Below are 22,287 nucleotides of genomic sequence, written 5' to 3'. Positions count from 1 at the left end.
AATACCCGGTATGCAGTTACGTCCATTTTGAATGTAATGTGTTGGAGATATCTGATGTGAAAAATGCATTTCTGATGATATTGGTTTTAGGAAATATACTTCATATACGAGGCGAGTATGTAAGTCGCTTTGGATAAAAGCGTCTAACAAGTATGTAATGTAACATGTAAATATACGTTGTGTATTCTTCAGACATGCCTGTGCCGTGCTGTGTCTCTTTGGCTTGTTTTGATCACACTTTAAGAACAATTTCTGTATCCTTTCACTGACTGTGTATCTGTTCATGACTATTCGTGGAGTCACATTTACTGTACAGTGGGTGTTTTGATCTGTGCCAAAATCGGGGTTGTAATGTCTTCTATTAAAGAAAAACAGTGAATACGATGTTCATCTGAAGCAACAAAGGTCCAGTGTGTGGATTTTTCTTTATTCTTTATATCAAACATCTGTTGTGACTACAGTATGCATCTGGGGCAGAAAGTGCTTCCAGTATGTTCAGAGAGAGAGCATCGACCAAATAACAAGCACTCTGTAGATATATATATATATATATCTGTAGATGTGTGTGTCCACTCTCCGTCTCTGTGAATCCGGACCTGCAGGACGAGTGCACAGAGATCAGGTGTGTGTGTGTGTGTGTGTGTGTGTGTGTGTGTGTGTGTGTGTGTGTGTGTGTGTGTGTGTGTGTGTGTGTGTGTGTGTGTGTGTGTGTGTGTGTGTGTGTGTGTGTGTGTGTGTGTGTGTGTGTGTGTGTGTGTGTGTGTGTGTGTGTGTGTGTGTGTGTGTGTGTGTGTGTGTGTGTGTGTGTGTGTGTGTGTGTGTGTGTGTGTGTGCGCGCGCGTGCGTGTGTGTGTCTAAACAGGCAGAAAACAACAGAGGCTGGTGTCAGGTGAAAGCATGCGATGCTCTGGACCTCCACACAGAGAGCGCTGCATAAATATTAACCCACCGCTGAGACATGGACATACAATCAGTTTTAATACTAATAGAGTGACATGACAATAAGATGATATTTGATTTGTATAAAATAAAGCAGCATCTACAACCGTTTATACAAATCCAGCATGAACAAAGTATAGGTGGAATCATCACCAGTGTTTTAAGGTGACGTCTTTCATCAGAAATCGGAGGAGAAGCTACAAAAACATATGAGACGGTCGAACTACATACATAAGCTCAGGTGGACAGTTCATAATAACTCTCAATGCCAGGCGGGAAGATGAAGGTAAGAGAAAAACGGGCTTGTTGCAGTGAAATGCTGCCCTTTCGACAGTGGGATCACCGTCTCTCCGAATCATATTGAGCACGATGCAGGTGATGGGACAGGAACACGTTTGCAAGCTACCTGGACCAGTGTGATGCCTCAATGGCAACTGAGCTGAAGAAAAGATACCTACCAACCTACTATCTATCTATTAGCTAGCTTACATTAGCTACCCATCTAGATAGCGAATAATTAGGTCACACCAAAAAAACTTAATTGTAAACGTGATTGCATTCGTTATAACAATCAGAACGACTGAAATGCCCCCTCTGTGGGAATAATACAGGTATTCTGATTCTGACTGCTTTAGATTTTTTAATATTGAATATAAATTGTCGTTTGTTAAATTTACATTAATTTATTTCACTTACAAGTACGTGTTTTTAAGGAATAATGCAGAACTGTTATCTTTAAACTACACATACAATTAGTTCAATCTCAGTAACGCCTATTTGAGATATAAGACCGTTTCTGACCAAATAGTATTGTCATCAGTCCGTCGTGATTTAGATCTGTAGTGAATAACATCAGATACAGTGACCGTCAGCATCAGGGGCGTCGCCTGGACCTGAAAACATTCGGGGCTTAGCCCACAGTGGCTGCAATACTCCCCACACGCACACACACAGTACACCCGCGACTGTTACAATGAAGGCTCGATAGTCAGCTCACGGCATATAGGCAGGGGTAAAGTGCTATTTTTTACGAGTGGGTAGCGGACCTCACCTCCTCTAGGGGGGTCCTCACCTCCTCTAGGTCCTCACCTCCTCTAGGTCCTCACCTCCTAGGACCTCACCTCCTCTAGGGCCTCACCTCCTCTAGGGGGGTCCTCACCTCCTCTAGGGCCTCACCTCCTCTAGGGGGGTCCTCACCTCCTCTAGGTCCTCACCTCCTCTAGGTCCTCACCTCCTCTAGGGCCTCACCTCCTAGGACCTCACCTCCTCTAGGGGGGTCCTCACCTCCTCTAGGGGGGTCCGGGGGATGCTCCCCGGTAAGATTTTTGTTAAATATTGAAGTTAAAAACATCAATCTGGTGCACTTTGAGAGCTAGGAGATCTATGGATACATCTCTCAACACCCAGATGAAACACAACTGGAAACAGATTTACTTTTTCTTTATGGATATTTTACAAGTCACTCCCCTTTCAAACTGTATTCTTGTTTTACTGCCATATAGTATTTCATAACTGTTTTTCCTTTATTCTCTTATTTGTTTTATAACGATAATGATCATATGAAGGTGTGCCGAATAATTTGTGACCAAACCGTTTGAGACCCACTGAGATAACTTAGACTAAAGTTAACACACTAAATGCGCTATTGCCACACACACACACAGAGCCGAGCTTGAATGACACTTTTATTTCCATGCAACTCTCTGATTGGTCGGGTGTCTTGCCTCAGTTGCATTCACTGAACACGGGAAATTACAGTCCTGCCGTCCTCTCTGGTGTCATGATGAGGTTCACGTAAAGCACGGTGAATGTATTATATTATTGAGGGAGAATTGTCCGGGGCTACAGAAAAAACATTCAGGCCAGGCGACGCCACTGGTCAGCATCGCTGTCCACAAATCACTTATTCTTCTTTTTAGGAGTTGAATTATTGGATTGAAGGAATGGATGACATTTCAGGGAATGCACTTTGGAGAAAAAACACGTATTTGCTTTTATGTCCCCAGGTCTAAGTATCCTTGACAGGTCACTCGTCACTCTACTCGCTCCCAACAAGCTGCACAGTTCATTTCAGATGTCTCCAGAGAAGAGGCACTACCAAGACAACAAACCACAAATCTGCAAAGATAACAAAGAGGTTTCGAATATTAGTTCCTTAATCAAAAACAACGGAAAATGTTCCACAATACACAAAAAGGTTAAGTGCTCCAAATATGAGCGTTGACATAATATCTATATATATATAGGACTTAAAGAGCCTGTGACACCATCCCAACAACTGTTGTGCAATGAAATATTGGGCTACTAGTAATCTCGAACCGTCAGTTTAAAAAAGAAAAAGCGATACCGTTTCGTTAAATATCAATAATTTCGAACATCGCGGGGAAATTCCTTCACTCATTTTGAAGTTTTGGGGGAAGCCGGAAGTGACGTCAATGCGGGAACGCTTCGAGAGCCAAACACGGACAAAGTGTGTTGTGTCATGCGTAGAAATGGTGAATTACTGAGTTTAGGCACGTTAATAACGTTTTAATGAAGTTGACTACAGTATATTCATATTTGTCAGTGCTTTCATGTCAATTCGGCGATATAAACATAAATGATCGTGGTGAAGATGATGATTACATTAGGATTACAAATCGGGAGTGAGAGCTGCTGAATTTCCTCCCGTCGGATGTGATATAAAAACAAATCGATTATTTTTGTGGTTGTAAACTCAAGTGGATGAAACTACATTTATTAGTGCTTTCATGTCAATTCGGCGAACATATTATACATTAAATGATGAGTGAGGATGATGATTAAAAATCGTTTGTTTGAGCCGGTCTGCATTTACTGATGAGAAAACAAACCGATGCTTTTTGTAGTTGTAGTACACCAACAACGTGGATTAAACGTGTGGTTTTTTACCACAATGTTGGGGAAATTAATGGATAAAATGCACGGATTATTATTATTATTCCCACTCCGATCGGGACACTAGGTCCACCGTTTCCCCGCAGCGAGGCTCCCCCCGTTGACAGTTTACGTGGGCTGGGTGCAGTGGCGGACTGTGGGTGCAGTGGCGGACTGGCCATCGGGACGAATCCCGATGGGCCGGTACCGAAGTGGGCCGGTCGGATAAGTAACTAGCACATCCCCCATAGGCGGCGCGTGAGGCTCAGGTTTGAGAAGGCTAAATAACTTCTTTTACCTGACGCTGTCCGCCTCCGGCGTCTATAGAAAAGAGATCCACTCAGTGTGCGGAGTTTAAATCTCTCAAGTCATATTACAGGATAAAGGAAATACAGTTTAAACTGCCGTATGCAGAGAAGACGCCGACGTGTCGCACTTATCATTCATATTACATCATCAATCAGATCATCGATCAGATAATATCATAATATATCATATATTTCCTTATCTGAGTCAGCTTCTCCAGCCTCATCTGGCCGTGCAACACTCACAGTGTCACAGACTGGATGCAGAAGTATTATTTAACACATTATGTATGACGAAACACTCGAGACAAATGTAATGAAAGTCAGATCCACTCGTGTCTTAGACGTGAACGCGCTCTCAGCTGGAGAGAGAAACCCTGGCTTGATTTACCGAGTTGATAACCAGCGTCGTAGGACCGCTTAGCGAGATCTCGTTTGTTAGTTTGTTGTTGTTAGTTTGTTTGTTACTCAAACATATCCAGGGTCTGTTGAACTGGCTTCGTAGTACAGGGCACAGGTGGCTAGCAGCGCTAATGTCAAAGACACAGACATTATACATTATATTTGTATTTTACATCCCCCACTCCCCCCGTTGACAGCTTACTAGCGGTACCGAAGTGGGCCGGTCGAGAGACCCGGGATGATTGTTAGTCCCATTCCACCACTGGCTACATGACCATATGATCGCCCATATTGACGCACCTCATTCCTAAACTTAGAAGATACAACATAAACCGATCCTTCAGCCTCATCAGCTCTCAGACACGTTCAACATTAACCTGTCTGAGCTTGCTGCTGTGTGCGCCGTCGTGCGTTTACATCTGACTGTATATATATAAAGGTTTACATGCAGATGCTGGGATCCTGGACGGTGCAGCTGGAGCGCTGTGCCCGCAATGACGTCACCCATCATTTGGCGGGACTTGAAGAATCCGCGAGAAGATCCAGAAAATTGTCAACATTGAAGGCAGATTAATGGTTATCAAAGTACAAATATCCAAAATCAGTTCAGTAACGGTTTTCAAGGGGACAATATTTACTCAAATTGATGGGTTTGGATGATGGGGGAAAACCGTGTCACAGGCTCTTTAAAGTGTCTTACCGCTTATTCAATAAACAGAACATACCTGCCTAAGCATAGAGCTGAAACCATGGAGGCCGTAAATGGACTTTCAGATGAATTCTTAAACCCATGAAACCCATTGGACCTGGTGCATGGATTGTGCAAACACCCAGACTGGATCTTAAGTGACAACAATGTCGATGCACTAAATGTGTCAAACTCAAATACACAGTGGGCCAAAATAAAAAAATGGGTACTAGTGGAGGGCCGGACTGGTTCAATGTTCATTGCAGAACTTATTGAAATGAACTTATTGCACATATTAAACCTGGAACTCACAAAGCTTAAATGATTGCCTATAAAAACAACATTAAACATTAAATAATCAACTTTTATCCATGTATTTTTCCTTTTAATGTTTATTTTATTAGCTTTTCTTTTTTAATGCTTAATGTCTTTCATTTTTTGTAAAGCACTTTGAATTGCCTTGCGTTGAAAAGTGCTATATAAATAAACTTGCCTTGCATTCATTTCTCATGGCTCTATCTGCAGCTTCATTTCTTATGAGTACATTTTCCCACAGGCCAACAACAGCTTCAACAAAACCATTCCCCTCAAAGAGAAACCAAACATGTCCTGTTGTCGTGAGAGAAAGTGCAGAAGGAAGCATCCATTGAACTCAGTGTGCTGCTCTGTGATGCTAGTTCAGATACTTGGCATCTCATCTCGGGGGCAAGGTCATCAATGTTTGGGCTCAGGCTCTGAGCGGAGGAGACCCTCAGGATGGAGTGAAGGTGCAATATACCGGCGGGCCAGATCTCATAGTAACTAGAAATTATCCTGCGGGCCGAAATTAAATCCACCACGGGCCTGATTTGGTCCCCGGGCCTTGAGTTTGACACATGTGCACTAAACACTCGTCCCGTAGGATGCGTATATTGGTGCTTTGTGTGAGGCTCTGCTGGGATCTGAACCCAAGTCCTCCTGTTTTACAAGAAAGGCGTTTAAACCAAAAACGCCTACTTGTGTTTTGAATCCAGTATTGGTCACATCTAGAGTGTCTCATAATATAGTTTTCATGCAGCTACAACAAGAGGCGCTGTGGCTTAGCTGGTGAAAGCGCCTGTCTTGTAAACAGGAGGGTTCGAATCCCAGCAGCGCCTCAGAAAGAACAACCGTCAGAACACTTTTAAAATAAATGTGAAGGAATCCAAACATCAAGCACACCAGTACGTCACAGCAGACAAGTTAGAGGTATGTATTATTTGTAAAAGTGTTCTGTCAGAAGGACTCCGAACCAAAACCTATTGAACTGGTTCTTGAGATGTAATCCACGTTTTGAATCCCTAACACTTCAGGGCCTTAGAGAACAATAGCTGTTGTTCTGTGGGCCAAATTCATCTGATAGACACAGGTCATTAATACGAGGAAGGGACATTACCCGTTATCTAATTATAGTCGAGTGCAGGAACAAGAGGTGCTGTGGCTTAGCTGGTGAAAGCGCCTGTCTTGTAAACAGGAGATCCTGGGTTCGAATCCCAGCAGTGCCTCGGTAAGAAGAGCAGATTATACCCTTTAAAATACCAGCATGTAGGATTTGATGGACACCAACCTCTTTAACTTAAGTTACAAGAACATGGATAATAATAAATAATACATTTTATTTCAAAGCGCTTTTCCAGGTGCTCAAAGACGCTTAAAGTGGTTTGATAAAACATGATAAAATAGAATGAAGAATAGAAATAAAAAATAAATAAATATTAAAACAGCAACACAGCATAATTCACAAATGAAAAGCCAGTCTGAAGAGGTGTGCTTTGGTCAGGGTTTTGAAGGTGGGGGGGTCGCTGCAGTCTCTGATGTGTTGTGGAAGGGAGTTCCAGAGGGGGGGGGGGGGGCAGCGATGGAGAAGGCTCTGTCCCCCCAGGTTCGGAGCTTGGTTCTAAATGCTGAACGCTTGTTCCAAAGGATCCATATATTGGTGCTTTGTTTGAGGCTCTGCTGGGATTTGAACCCAGGCAAAAAGCCTCTCAACATCATATGTAAAAACAAAAGTTACACTTTGTTGGTGAGGGTTTTTAGTCCTGTATTGTTCACATCTATGTTTGCTTGTTTGTGCAATCCATGCAGCAGATGTAAGCAACAAGAGGCGCTGTGGCTTAGTGGGTGAAAGCGCCTGTCTTGTAAACAGGAGATCCTGGGTTCAAATCCCAGCAGCGCCTCACATGGAGAAATATCTCCAAGTGTTTTCACTCTGGAGAAATAACAAGAGTCCAATAGTGAGCATTTTGTGTATCACTGTGAAGAAGCTAAAGGTCTATGTCCTTGTAAACATCTCAAGTTTACAAGTTTCAAACGGCTTCTTTAGATTTAATACAAGTTTTTAATCCAAATCAATCAATTGTCGGTCCAGAGGCAAGAGCTTCGGAGCTAAGAGGTGGCGTCGCTTAAGTACGTCGAGGCGTGCAGGAAACTAAACCCACCTCCCATGGGTCGACTGTTATGCCTGCCTACAAGCAGTAGTGCTTATAAACACACTTTATAAAGTCAGGCAACACTAACCAGGCTTCCTGTGATTCTGTTTATTTGTGCCTTACTTTGACCATCCGTTCACTGTTATCGATCATTGTGGAGAGAGGCAGACGTGTTGTTTTGTATTATTGCAGCTATCGGATGCAAGTAGTCAGTTTAGCTTCGGTTGCTATGCTAACATCACCCGTTTTATACCAGAGAAACTTTCATAACAGCGTTGTGATACCAAACAGTGTCAATTCAGACTCACTTAGGCTAAGGGGAGCTGGGGATATGCATCAGCTGCTTGTGTGAGTCGGACAGTGAATACTTTAGAGCGGCCGCTGCAGTGTGAGCTAACCGGGAGCTAACGGGAGAATAAACTCCCGTGGAAGAGCAGCACTGCAGCGGTCGGTAAATGCTGCAGAAACACATGAATAAACAATGAACCACGGCACTCTGGAGCAAAGTATAAGGTTGGAGAAGTCGTTATTCAATTTATTCTGGCTTCGTGTGATTAAAAGCAACACGATCATCAACCCGACGCTGTTGTTGTTGTTGTTGTTGTGAGCGCCGTAATGGCTGCCGTTGGGGAGCAAATCAGCGATGTAAACGGTGACGTCATGACGCAGCAGGGGCAGCTCTGGGGCGCCAGTGGGCGGTGTGAACAGAGCGGGAGCTGAAAAGGGAAACCGGAGCTGAACCAGAAAAGCTCCCGCTCGGAGCTAGAAACTGAAAAGCGCTGGTGTGAAAGCTGCATAAGAGGTGCTGTGGCTTAGCTGGTTAAAGCGCCTGTCTTGTAAACAGGAGATCCTGGGTTCAAATCCCAGCAGTGCCTCACACAGGAGAACCCTCTGAACTCTTTTAACATTGGAGAAATTAAACAGTCCAAAAAACTACAACATTTTAATCTCAGGATTGCTGACGAAACCCCATTGAAGGCGTTTGTTTGTAGCCTTTATTTAACCAGGTGATCAAAAGATCTCTTCTTCAGGGTGACCTGCAGGACATTAGTTACACATGTAACATTAAAAACAACAGAACAACAATAAGGATGACATACAACATAATGTACAGGGTACAGTTTACAAAACTCTATTTACAGTGACGGGGTACTATGAGTATCAAGCAGCAAGTCACCCAGCTGAGTTTTAAAGTGATGCAGGGGAACCAAAGTGCTCAGTTTTAAACATGTTTGCAGAGTGTTCCAATTTAGTGGAGCTGCACATCTAAAAGCTTTCTTCCCTAAGACAGTCCTAGCACTTGGCACATTCAATAAAACAACATCACGAGTTCTCAGGCAATAAGTACTTTCAATTCGTCGAGAGATCAGAGAGCAGATATAAAAAGGTAGTTTACCCAACATGGCTTTATAGATGAACATGTACCAGTGACTGAGCCTCCGTACAGTTAGTGAAAGCAGACCTGCCTTGGCATACAGGGTACAGTGATGAGTAAGTGCTTTACAGTTAGTAACACATCTCAGAGCACTGTGATACGCAGCATCTAACTTTTCCAGGCAATGGGCAGGTGCATTCATATAGACCAGATCCCCATAGTCCAGCACAGGTAAAAAGGTCACAGAGCCTTTTCCTGGCCTCAAGCGAGAAACAGGACTTGTTCCTGTAGAAGAAACCTAGCCTAACCCTCAGCTTTTTAAGCAGGTTATTGACATGAAGTTTAAAAGAGAGACAATCATCAAGCCAGATACCCAGGTATTTGTAACAGGCAACAACTTCAAGTTTTGTTCCTTGCATAGTTACAATATCTAAAACAGGCTCTGGTGTCTTTTTAGCTTTTGAAAAGAGCATTACCTTGGTTTTATCCACATTTAAAAGAAGCTTTAGTTCAGAGAACTGAGTCTGAATAGTGTTAAAAACAGCCTGTAATTTAACAACAGCCTCCTTAATGGAGGGACATGCACAATACATCACAGTATCATCCGCATAAAAATGTAAGGTAGCTTCATCCACATTATCACCTACACTGTTAATATATATGGAGAATAAAAGTGGTCCTAAAACAGAACCTTGTGGTACACCATTAGAAATGTTTAACCACTCAGAAGACAGCCCATCAAAATGAACACATTGGGACCTTTCAGAGAGGTAGTTCACAAACCACCCCACTGCAAGGCTGGATATGCCAATACTGAGTAGCCTCTGCTTTAAAATGCGATGATCAACGGTGTCAAACGCTTTGGAAAGGTCAATAAACAGAGCTGCACAACTCTGCGTATTATCTAAAATACTCGTAATGTCATTTACCACTTTCATCGTGGCAGTGATGGTGCTGTGTTGCTTTCTGAAGCCTGACTGATGTTTAGACAGGATATCATTTTTACATAAAAACTCCTTTACTTGTTCACTCACTAGGCGTTCAAGAACCTTAGCCAGAACTGACAATTTAGAGATTGGCCTATAGTTATTTAAAATAGTTGCCTCCCCTCCTTTCAGTAAAGGCAAGACATACGCAGACTTCCATACTTTTGGAATTGTGTTAGTGCTGAGGGAGAGGTTAAAAAGAGAAGTAAGAGGTGGAGCAATACAATCTGCAGCTATCTTTAAAAAGAAAGGTTCTACGTTGTCCGGGCCAGCCGGTTTCCTAGGATCTAGCTTAGATAAGGCTTCATGAACAACATTGACAGTAAAAGGAGTAAAACTGAAAGGGTTTTCCAGACCACATTGTTCAGAGTCACGGATTGGGGTGTTCACAGCAGCAGAGTTAGTCACAGAATCAAACAGAGAACAGCAGGACACAAAATGCTCATTAAAGCAATTTAGCATAGTAGCCCTGTCCGATATAGAGCCAGATGCTGTGGTAAGGCACGGAGGTAGCTCATTACGGATCTCGCGTTGTTGAGAATTCATACACGTTTTGTATCCATTGTATTCCAGCAACATAGGATACACTAGTTTTTGATCTACGGGCCAAACTGATGTGGTAGAAACAGGTTTTGAATACATTAAAACCTTTTTTGCCTCAGAGCACCGTTGAGCTTCTTTCATAGCAACGAACCAGTTCTCTTTATACATCCATGACATGCACACACACCATGAGGGGACCCGAGAGAGATCTGACGAATCAAAGCACATCAAGAAGAAATGACCCAGGGTCATAACGCCTTCTGACTGAGAGGATCAATACCACTCTCATGTCTGAACACTCAATATGAAGACGGCCCAGCTGCAGGGAGGAGGATTACTTAGCTCAGGATGGAGCCAGGCTAGCATGTTGCTAAGCTAAGCATCATATTCACAGTACAGAGAGATATAGATCTTATCATGTAAATCTAGGCAGTAAGCAAATTGACATATTATTCCAACTGTTCCTTTAAGAGCAACTGAATTTGAAGTCTTCACTGTGTAAATCTCAGGCATACGGTTTCCAAAATGTTAAATTCATGTTAATTGCAGTTAATTTGCTGAAACTTGCAAAACTAGTAGTTAAAGCTTTCAGATTGATGTTCTTTCTCTGCTGGGTTTTGAACCCTGGAACTCCTGTTTTCCAAGACAGGCACTTTCACCCCCTAAGCCACAGCGCCTCTTATGCTTGCTCTCGACTATAATTGGATGAAGGGAAATAAAAGGTTTGACTTCCTAGTATTATTGACCTGTTTCTGTCAGATGAATTTGGCCCATCGAACAACAACTAGTGTTATTTAAGGGCCTGAAGTGTTAAGGATTCAAAACTTATATTCATTCTCAAGAACCAGAACAATGGGTTTTGGTGAGAAGTTCTAAAAGAGAACATTGTTTTTACAAATAATACCTTTAACTTGTCTACTGTGATGTACAGGTGTGCTAGATATTTGGATTATTTCACATTTCTTTTTAAAAGAGTTCTGACTGTTCTTCTTTCTGAGGCGCTGCTGGGATTTGAACCCAGGATCTCCTGTTTTCGAGACAGGCGCTTTCACCCACTAAGCCACAACGCCTCTTAAAGACCACAAACTAGAAAACCTACATGTAGACAATACTGGATTGAAACCCTTTAAAAACCCAACTTCACCTTTGTTGAATTGTTCATTTCATTTGCGGTTAAAGCAGCTATTTTTAAATAATTCAAAGACACGTTCATACCATAGCCTAAGAAGGGGATATTCAGTTTGTTGAGTCAGAACTAAGATACGTTAAATCCCACAATCTGGTCTTTTGAAAGATAATAGTTTGGAAACCAGAATTTAAAGCTAACAGATGGCTTTTCTATCTGAGGCACGGCTGGGATTTGGACCAACTAAGCCACAGCACCACTTAGTGTTTGCTTACAGCTGAATGAAGATTATAACATAAGACACAATAGATGTGACCGATACTGGATTTAAAAGACTTAAAGAGGTGCTGTGGCTTAGCTGGTGTGTAGGACTCAAGGCAGCATAGCAATGCTTCAACACACTGAACTTACTTTTCTTTTACAGTACTATTTTTGAATAAAATGGCAATCTTATTGATATAATTTGCAGAATCTTGAAAAGCCAAAGCAATTGCCTTGTTATTGTTTTGCCATTCGCACTGTCTAACAAATGTTCACCCTTCAGGACCAGTGTTTAGTAACTTCACAAAGTTGTCACTAAAGAGCAAATCCATGTGTTTGCACAATCCATGCACGAGGTCCAATGGGTTTTATTGCAAGAATGTCACATTAAGAATTCCTTTAAAAAAGTCTTGTGAAGGCCTCCATGGTTTCAGCTCTACGCTTAAGCCGGTATGTTCCGTTTTTTGAATAAGCAGTAAGAGACTTTAAGTCCTACACACTGGTCCTTTAAAGGACAGAGATGTCTCACTTCAATGTGGTGGATTAAACGTCTCAAACATATGTAGTCCAATGTACTATATATCACAGTAACACAGTTTACTAAATGGAAATCGATGTAGTTTGCAGTAAAATCACTGAAACATGCAAAGCCTTGGTTACCTTCTGATTCATTCTGTGTTAGTGTTAGATATAATTAACTGGGGCCATTTTACTCCCTGAAACAGTGAGCGTTTCGCCCAGAAGTGTCACCGCCTGGATGGAAAATCCTTTTAAACCGAGTTCACTCCACCTCGGGGACGGTTAATGTCTCCACTTAGCTCGTTAGGACACTTTAACGGATGCTTCATTGCAGTTTTTATGGACTGCAAGGACGAGAGGACACATGGCTCAGGAATAACCTCTTCCGACCACTAGCTGTTGAACCTCTGATATGGGGAGAGAGGGCAAAAGTACACACATCCTTTACTCAAGTAGAAGTACAGATACTCGTGTTTAAAAATACTCTGGTGAAAGTAGAAGTACTGACTAAACTTCTTTACTCAAGTGAAAGTAAAGAGGCTTTGAAATGTACTTCAGTAAAAAGTACCCATAACTAGCAGCTGTTTTAAAGAGTACCTGACCTCCCTTTATATTAATAGAACAATAATGTTATTGTTAGCTAATGAATGTTTCCATGCTGAACAACGGCAACATGACAACGTTTCCATTGGTCCCTCTTCTTTAGAGAAGACCAGGAAGTGATGGATACACGGATCGTGTTCAAATCAATAGGCACGCAATGACTCTAAAGAATAATGATCACGCAACAACACACATTCAGACTAAAGGAACCAGCTGTTTGGGAAATGAGAGAAGTAGAAAGTACAGGTATTTGAGTTCAACATGTAAGAAGTAGAAAGTACAGGTATTTGGGTTCAACATGTAAGAAGTAGAAAGTACAGGTATTTGGGTTCAACATGTAAGAAGTAGAAAGTACAGGTATTTGGGTTCAACATGTGAGAAGTAGAAAGTACAGGTATTTGGGTTCAACATGTAAGAAGTAGAAAGTACAGGTATTTGAGTTCAACATGTGAGAAGTAGAAAGTACAGGTATTTGGGTTCAACATGTAAGAAGTAGAAAGTACAGGTATTTGAGTTCAACATGTGAGAAGTAGAAAGTACAGGTATTTGGGTTCAACATGTAAGAAGTAGAAAGTACAGGTATTTGAGTTCAACATGTAAGAAGTAGAAAGTACAGGTATTTGAGTTCAACATGTAAGAAGTAGAAAGTACAGGTATTTGAGTTCAACATGTGAGAAGTAGAAAGTACAGGTATTTGTGTTCAAAATGTAAGAAGTCAAAGTAAAAAGTCGTAAAAAATAAGTATTGGAGTAAAGTACTGATAGCAGAAACATATACTTAAGTATAGTAACGAAGTATTTGTACTCCATTTCCCACCTCTGGATATGAGAGATAAAACCAGTTCCAATGTATGATGGATAATTAAAGGTCATAATCATCATCCCCTGTCAGCCTTTGGGGAGCTCAGCCTGCACTTCATCTGTTTTCTGTCATTTCCAAACCAGCGGAGAGAGATTCATAGAGAAAATGTCAGAAGTCTGTCAGAGGAGCTGCGGGAAACACCATCTGCTTCATTTCATGTCCATCCCTCTTATCCTTATCCCAAATCCAATACTTTACCCAGAAGGTGGGGATTAGTGATGGTATAATGTGTGATTTATTGTATATCTCACTATACATAACACTGAAAACACCAAAGTATTGACTTTAATTAAATGTATTATATCAACAGATTTCACATCACTGTATTAGGTTAGTTCAGTGGTTCTCAACTGGTGGGTCCGCGACCCAAAAGTGGGTCGCGGACCCGTTTCGAGTGTGTCGCGGATGTGTGAGTGAAGACATTTTTTTTATTTTTTTATTTATTTTGGGGGGGGAAAGTCAAACTTTTATTTTTGAAGGCCCGATTTTCTAACGCTGTGCATGCAGTCGGCGTTGGACTGGAAGTACCGGAGACCATAAACCGTTTTGAAAACTTCTGTCACGTAGTGATCATCTTCTCAATAAAATATCTTTGCTGATGTTTTTTCGAGTCAAAATCAAGATTGTTGCCGGTGTTGCAGTATAACGTGAGTCATGACAACTGGCGACATTCTATTATTTTCGTCATAGGAATCCGGGGCGTGTACATTGAGGACCCATTGTTGACTTACCATGTCGATCGCCTCGTTTGTCGTTTACGTTCATCTTTTGCTATATCTGCCTTCCTAAGATCACTTTGATGCACATTCAGTACTCGTATGTGAGGTTGTGGGTGAGAGGTGGATATCGTGATGCTTACAGGGAGTTATCGAACATTACAAAGTAGGTGACTGTGTGGATGCCTGTTCAAAATATTGCAAACTAAATAAATCATTTAAATTATATATTTGTGTCCGACTTGATATCAATGCTGTAGCTATTCTCCAGGGAGCACGAGTATTTAATGAAATACCTGTATCCCTCTCATCACAACAAGACTCTACACTGTGCAGGAAAAACAATTACATACATGAAAATAACCTTGATGCATGGGAATGAAACACACAAACTATCTTCCGTGGCTATACTGATATGTCAAAGTAAAGGTCAACCACAGACACGTAAGTCCAGCGGGGCACACGTTGATTGCACAATTACAAATATGATTATGATCTGCTCAGTTAATTTAGCTGATTCAATTATATTTAGTTAACATATTCTTTATCATTCAATTCAAAGTATGTTCAAACAAATGTAAACCAAAAAATCATCCTCATTAATGAAGTTATAAATAAGAGTTACTTTACCATTAAAGCCCAATGTGACATATCACATTTCAAGATACTTGTCAGAAATGTGTTCTCGGTGGTCTATTTAGTCTAAATGACGTTCCCATTAATTTCCCCAAAAGTAGAAATGGGTCCGGGTTCTTATGGGTTAAACGTGTAGGCTTAAAGGCATAATAGAACTACTGTATTATATGTATTCAACACCGGAAGTCCCCACGGAGAATAACTTTGCGGTAGAACTCTTCTTTATACATCCATGGGTACAACTTCAGATACAAATGAACACATAATGAAATATAACCCCCGGTCTGATGACTGACAGGTCACAGAACAATGGGGGCTATCTACCCTTACCCACAATTTAAAGTAAGTCACACAGACGCTCTCCTCTTTGCTCTTCTCGCAGCAAGATGTCAGAACAAAGTGAAAAACAAACAATGGCATAAAATATTATTAATATGTCGGGTAGTAATAGATGCATTTATTTTCTTCTCTGAGTGAATGCATAGTTTATGTTAGTATTTCTAAGAATCCCCCCAGACCCCCCTGCTGGGGTTGGGTTTTCAGCATGTGTGCCTTTTTATACAGTTCAGCTTTGATTCCATCATCTCATTAAACCTTTTTTAAAAGCATACTTTAGTTCTGTGAAGGGATATAAGGGATATATGCACTGCACTTCACTTTTATTAATATTGTATGCTGAAAAGCGTATATATTACAGCACGATTTATTGTTGAATAGATTTGAGTGCTTCTAAATGTTGGGTCGCGATTTATTGACCAAGTAAAAAGTGGGTCCCGAGGCCTGACAGTTGAAAGCAATACTCTTAAGTTTAAATAGATTCAACTTAATATTATTGCTTTCAACTAACCTAATACAGTGATGTGAAATCTGTCGATATAATACATTTAATTAAAGTCAATGCTTCAGTTTTTTCAGTGTATATATAAATCTCGTTTAAAGACCTACTTGTTCTCCCTTGCTTTTGCATACCACGAATAAGACGTATCAGTCTGTGCTTTTAACCTGTTAAACCCCGAGCCTGTTTTTCAGGCCTCAGGCTCGAAAATGACATTCCCAGAACAAATGACCATATCTTCCCTTCTAAAAGGGTTACATTGATAATCTTTTTTCTCAAAGTATTGATAAACCTGTGAGTTGGATGTAGAAAAGTCAGAATAAATATAGATGTTTTTATTTTAAAGTAAATTCAGATGGAACATGTCAACAAATGATTGTGTCCGTCCAAAAAAATAACATGACTTATAGTGAAAACCACCCTTGAATGATGGGATAGTGGACTAAAAGCTTTAGGAATCCAAACTATAACATATAATAAGTACCCTGTATCAAGATTGATGCAAACCAAGTGACATTTTACCTTTTAGAGAGATTTAGAAAAATGTGGGTGGATTTGCCATATCTCTGCAGTGTTGTGCTAGTTACTGAAAACCAGTAACTAGTTACCATTACGAGTTACTTCATTTCAAAAGTAACTCAGTTACTTTACTGATTACGTACACCAAAAACGTGTGAACAGTAACGCATTAGTTACTTAAAAAAAGGGCTCCAATTAATGCCCTTATAGCCTTCATTCCAGTACTGTTATTGCATTGGAGAATAATACAATCTGTTGATCAAGAAATAGCAATAGAAATAGTAGAAATAGCCTGCATGTGTTCTACAACATACCGTGCAATGGCTTTATCAACTTTCCCCTGGCTAACAGTCCCTCGGTTAAAATCCAGTGCTGTAGTCTGAGCTTCGTCCCAGCATGTTGTTTCTGCAGATGTTTCAAGAGATTTGAATGACTGGTTTGGGCAGTAGATAGGCTCTTTGACCCGCCAAGACACAACTTACATTTAACTAAAACGTTCTTTTCTTTGTGCTCGACAAAAGTGAAATAGTGAGAATATCTCCAGGCGGAGAAACTCGACTTGAGCTCCGCCGCCGCCATGATAGTCTTGTTAGTAAACACAAACACTTCCACAGCGCGTCTCCGCATGTGACACAGGACGTATCGAAGTACATTTACTCAAGTACTGTACTTAAGTACAGTTCTCATCTCTGTTCACCTCGCTGTTGGCGCCGCTGACCAACGTCTGGGAGTAACGCACCATGTAGTAACGGTAACTGAGTTACTGAATTTAAAAAATAATGCGTTAGAGTACTAGTTACTGCCAAAAATAACGGCGTTACAGTAACACTGTGTTAGTCCCAACACTGTATTCTTTCACACACACATACGGGTATTGGGCCGAGTGCGACACCGTACTTCCGGTATCCGCCATTTCACGCGAGGTGCAAGCAGCCGTACACAGTCTAGGTGTTGCTAAGCTTCCTGTACTGAATATCATAGTCTATTGCCTTAATCAATATCTAGTCAACTCTAAAATACCACATATATGCAATGGCATGATAATATTATTGTGACAAGTGGGGTATTCACCTGGTGTTTCCAGAAGATAGACGTAGATGCTGCCAAAATCAACGAAGGCCACTTTCAAGGTTCGTTTTTCCATACATCTGCAGGCAGTCTGTAAGGGCAATCCGACAACCCACACAGCTCCAGTTCACGCTGGTAACGACCTAGAGCACACCCCTCAAGTCCAGAGATGTAATCCGAAGACATGCAGCGATTTCTTCGGTCGTTAATTCAGAAAAAAAGCTAGTGCGCTCTGCCTGGCTACGTTAGCTAGTTTATATTTGCACCTCCAGGAAAATGGCGTATTTATATATATATATATATATATATATATATATGGCGCGCGTTGCATTGTGGGTAGCTCGTGACGTCACTGTGTGTGAAAGAATCTCTGGCCCCGATTTTGATGATTGACACCTCTTTTGAACCGTTAGAGCCAATAGAATTGAGGGGAAGTTCCTAAAATCCATCTAAACATTACCATTGAGGAGTGAGAGTGATGCACATGCAGTTTGCCCAAAACCGGAAGCTGGGTTGTAGCTCTAATAGCAGCTAATATGAAATCTCAGTTTTTGACAAAAATGGAATGATGGATTATCAGTAATCATTTCAAAGTGACACAGAGACATTGGATTAACCTTCAGCAGCGTTTGTATCGTTGTAATGCCATTGAACACAACCTTTGATCATAAAACAGCAAAGGTAAGACATATTTGCCGTTTTGGCTCCGTAAAGCTAAGTTGTGTGTTGTTTCTCCTTCCCTGCCCTGAAGGTCATGGTCGCACAGTGATAATAATTATACCTCTAGAATCTGTGGAATCTCAGCTTTAATCTGATATCTTTTTTTTGTGCTGATCCGATGAGTAATAAAGTATTTCTAGCGTGAGCTCTGTGCTAAGTGCATGTTTTCGCTCAGGGCTCATTCAGAGGCTTGGTATTACCCTTGTGTTTCGTTTAGCTAAAACTGGTTCATATCGTCAGTTAGCTGAGTTTTTTCCCGTTAAGTGGGTATGACTAATTAATAGTTCGTTAAATCTTAAAGGACACCTATCATGCTATATTTGAACAATATATTGTAGGGCCATACCTATATAAAGTATATAAATATAGTTTTTTTCTCTAAATACCAAACAGATCCTGCATTTTAGCCATGCCTCATTTCGCTCTATTTGCTCTTTCCAGCCCTGTTTATGCAGGGAGCTGATTCTGTGAGCTGCAGCTGACCACGCCCCCCTGCAGGAGAGGGGAGCATGCTTTGAGATCAGCTGCTGGGCTGCTTCTTATAGAAGTAAGAAGAGAAGTAACGGGGCAGAAACCCTCCTTTTTACGCAGCGGTCCAGACATACACATCAAACGGCGACACATATTCAGCTGCCAGTTACTGTGGCATCAGGGCAGGGATATCTAGATACTTCCCAGGGTTTGACATAATGAATTGTGCTACTTTTAAAGCAAGCAACGATGTTTTCAAATCTGTAATCAAAATGCTCCTCAAAAACACTATCGAAGCAGTTCCTGCCGTTGCTAGGTTAGTTCAAACAGTAATAACGGACTACTTTTCTTAGCGGATGCATGTCAATTTAAATCAATAAATCGTGGCGACCACCTATTAATACACTGGGTTACATAATTCATGGAACTACAGTTGGGGGTATTGTTCCCACACGGACTTGTTATGTGTTGACTATATATATTGTGTGCCCTCCTGGCTTCTCTCTCTTCTTCCGGGACTGCAACCGGACAACATGTTCTTTGCAGCTCTCAAATAAAGTACCCTTTTTGCACCTTCATTGCACTGCCTCCGTCTCCCTACCTCTCAGCACTACACTGGTGACCCGACAACGTCTCGAGAAGTTTCCGGGATACGGCACAAGAAACGCAAGCTTTTTTCTCGAAATGCCGGGGATTTTTGGGATCGTCCGTGGCTGCCGCCGGCACGCGGACTGAGGCTCGATGCACGCCTCGCGGAATGGCTGGGGACGTTGCTCGCCATTCCCGCATCGGTCTTCCATCCAACAGGGAGACGATGCACGACCTGCTGGGTAGGGATGAACCCGATTGCTACCTCGTGGGGTTGTTTCTTCGGGGCGTGCGGCTGCGCTAGCTGACGACGACTAGCGGCTAACCACGTTGGCTAACGACGGCTAGCAGCTACCGTTGGCTGCCAGCTAGCGGCTCACGGCTGTCGACATTCGGCGGTTAACATCTGACTGTTAACAAAAAATGTTCCGGTGCCGGAGAGGAGGTTCGACCAGCCGGTTGACCTCGTGTGGACACTCTCACTTTTTCACCACCTCGACGGCGGGTTCCAGGCGCCACTCACGTTTTCATCGCCGCCTGGGTGGCCCACTCCTGGACCCCGTCTCGCCTCGACAGTTTTGGACGTCGCCCATGCTTCCGTCGGCCCATGGGTGGCACGCTCCGGGACCCTGTCTGGCCTCTCCTCTGTCCACGGCTCCTTCCTCCCGGGGATACCTCAAGGCTTGCCAAGGATTTCGTGCCCGCCGCCGCTGTGCGTTTGCTTGCAGCCGGGTTGCTCTCCTTCCTCCCGGGGTGACTGCTCCTGCCTCCCCGGGATACCGCTCCGTCCTTTCGGAGACTTCATGCCCGCCACCGCTGTGCCTTCACCTGCGGCCGGGCAGCGCTCTTTCCTGCTGGGGACCACCGGGATGTTCACGCTCATCCCCACGTCGCAGCACAGCGACCCAGCTTTCTACGTCTGGTGAATGTGTTCTTCATTCGCCACGACACCTACTGCGGCCCCCCCCATACAACGGCCCGTTCCAGCCCGCCCCCGGTAGGGATGCCCTCGCCCTCGTTAGAGCCCCTACCCTCAGCAATGGCCGGCCGTGGCCCAACCTCTCATTACCCTGATAGGTGGAGAATTGACCAATAGCCGTAGCGCCACTTTACTGACGTCAAATCTGGATCAGTCTGTATCAGATCCGTTGCAGCCCCTTTTTTAGAGATTTGGGTATGGAGGAAAAGAGAGAGGGTTGTGTTTTCTGACACTTGGTGAGTTCCCTGGAACACCGGGGACACATATTCATGTATAAAAGACGTACAGCATTTTGCATGATAGGTCGCCTTTAAGTTCAGTTTGTTGAATAATTGCCAAGCTTCCTTGAATCCTACACACTGTTCCTTTAAAGGATATAAACATCTCTCTAGCCTCAGGCACTGCTGGGATCCGAACCCAGGATCTCCTGTTTACAAGAAAGGCCCTTTCACCTACTAAGCCACAGCGCCTCTTATACTTCACAGCAGAACACAAACAAGTACACATAGTTGTGAACAAATACTGGATTGAATAACTCAAAAACTAAGCATTGCTTTTGTTGCATTTGTTTTTGAGTTTGTGGTGAAAGCATCGTTCTTGTGCAACAGGAGAACCTGGGTTCATATCCCAGCAGAGCCTCACACAAAGCAAATGCATCCTATGGAACCAGTGCTTCGTATTTAGTGGATCTACATTGTTCTAATTGAAGATCAAATCTGTGTGTATTAACAATTTATGAGCAAGGCCCAAGATTAAAGGTAAGTATCTGATCTTCTTTCTGAGGCACTTAGAATTTAACCATTACAACAATATTTTTGTTTGTAGTTTTCCTGCCTAAAATAAAGGGTCAATAACACTGCATTAATGGAGGAATGTTGGCTTGGATTCATTAAGTGTTTGTATAATTTGTTGCACTTTAATAAGAGTAGAATGTATATGTTAAAAGAGGAAGAACAATTGATCAGTTTCTTATTTGTTTACTACAAAGTATTGATAATGAACATTTCACAAAGATACATTTGGTTTATTTATGTATTTGTTTATTCCACACATGGCAGTTATTTTAAAACAAAAGATGCACACTTTACAAAACATATACACTTATACTGTTGGTTTTGTTGTATAGCGCATGGTGGAAAGGAGCAGGCAGAAGAGCATCTTATTTGACCTTAAAAAAAGAAAATGAAAAAAAATGAAATAACCATTAAAAAGTGAATTAAACGCAATTTCCTTTCAGTCACAGTTGCTTACAAATACTGAAACATAAAACCAGAACACAATCAAAACGTCATACTGTCTAATTACGCTTTCTTTATACATTTTCTTAAACATAAAAATGCTCTTACAGCCCTTTAAATCATTCGGCAAAGAATTCCACTCCTTTAAGCCGACTACAGAGACATCTGCTTTCAAGTAGTACGCGCAAATATACGATAATGCACATTTCCCAAAGATACATTTCCCAACAACATGTAGAGAACCTCACCCCCCCCCCCTCACCCCCCCCCCCTCATGTCTGATGGTACAACATATCTAAAACAAGTAATTCGATTAAAAGCTACAAACACGTTCAGATTTATAAAACATTTAAAAAACGTTGCATGTAGAACAGGCACTGATTTCACCAAGCAAACATAGAAAGCAAAAATGGCACAAAGCAAGGAGATTGGGGAACGCCACAGCGTCTATTTTAAAGTTGGACTATGGTGTGCACTGCAGATGGCATGCTTTTATGTAAATGGTTCAGGACAAAAAGAGAGGAACTTCATCAACATGATATATTCTTTTCATATGTAAATTGGTTG

At 41.9% G+C, this 22,287-nt stretch overlaps 5 non-coding genes across 5 annotated transcripts; 4 read left to right on the top strand and 1 right to left on the bottom strand.

Moving 5' to 3' along the window:
* The first annotated feature begins 6,297 nt into the window (after positions 1-6,297).
* On the top strand, positions 6,298-6,365 carry trnat-ugu (transfer RNA threonine (anticodon UGU)). Its single transcript has one exon. It is a non-coding gene; the product is annotated as a tRNA-Thr (tRNA).
* A 313-nt stretch (positions 6,366-6,678) lies between these two features.
* trnat-ugu (transfer RNA threonine (anticodon UGU)) lies at positions 6,679-6,752 on the top strand. The gene has a single exon. It is a non-coding gene; the product is annotated as a tRNA-Thr (tRNA).
* A 598-nt stretch (positions 6,753-7,350) lies between these two features.
* Positions 7,351-7,424, top strand: trnat-ugu (transfer RNA threonine (anticodon UGU)). The gene has a single exon. It is a non-coding gene; the product is annotated as a tRNA-Thr (tRNA).
* A 1,053-nt stretch (positions 7,425-8,477) lies between these two features.
* On the top strand, positions 8,478-8,551 carry trnat-ugu (transfer RNA threonine (anticodon UGU)). The gene has a single exon. It is a non-coding gene; the product is annotated as a tRNA-Thr (tRNA).
* A 3,025-nt stretch (positions 8,552-11,576) lies between these two features.
* trnas-cga (transfer RNA serine (anticodon CGA)) lies at positions 11,577-11,650 on the bottom strand. The gene has a single exon. It is a non-coding gene; the product is annotated as a tRNA-Ser (tRNA).
* Between the last annotated feature and the right edge of the window lie 10,637 nt (positions 11,651-22,287).

The sequence above is a fragment of the Pseudochaenichthys georgianus genome, chromosome 9 (genome assembly GCF_902827115.2).
Source record: "Pseudochaenichthys georgianus chromosome 9, fPseGeo1.2, whole genome shotgun sequence".
NCBI classification, from domain to species: Eukaryota; Metazoa; Chordata; class Actinopteri; order Perciformes; family Channichthyidae; genus Pseudochaenichthys; species Pseudochaenichthys georgianus.
This window is presented reverse-complemented; position numbering and strand designations above follow the sequence as displayed.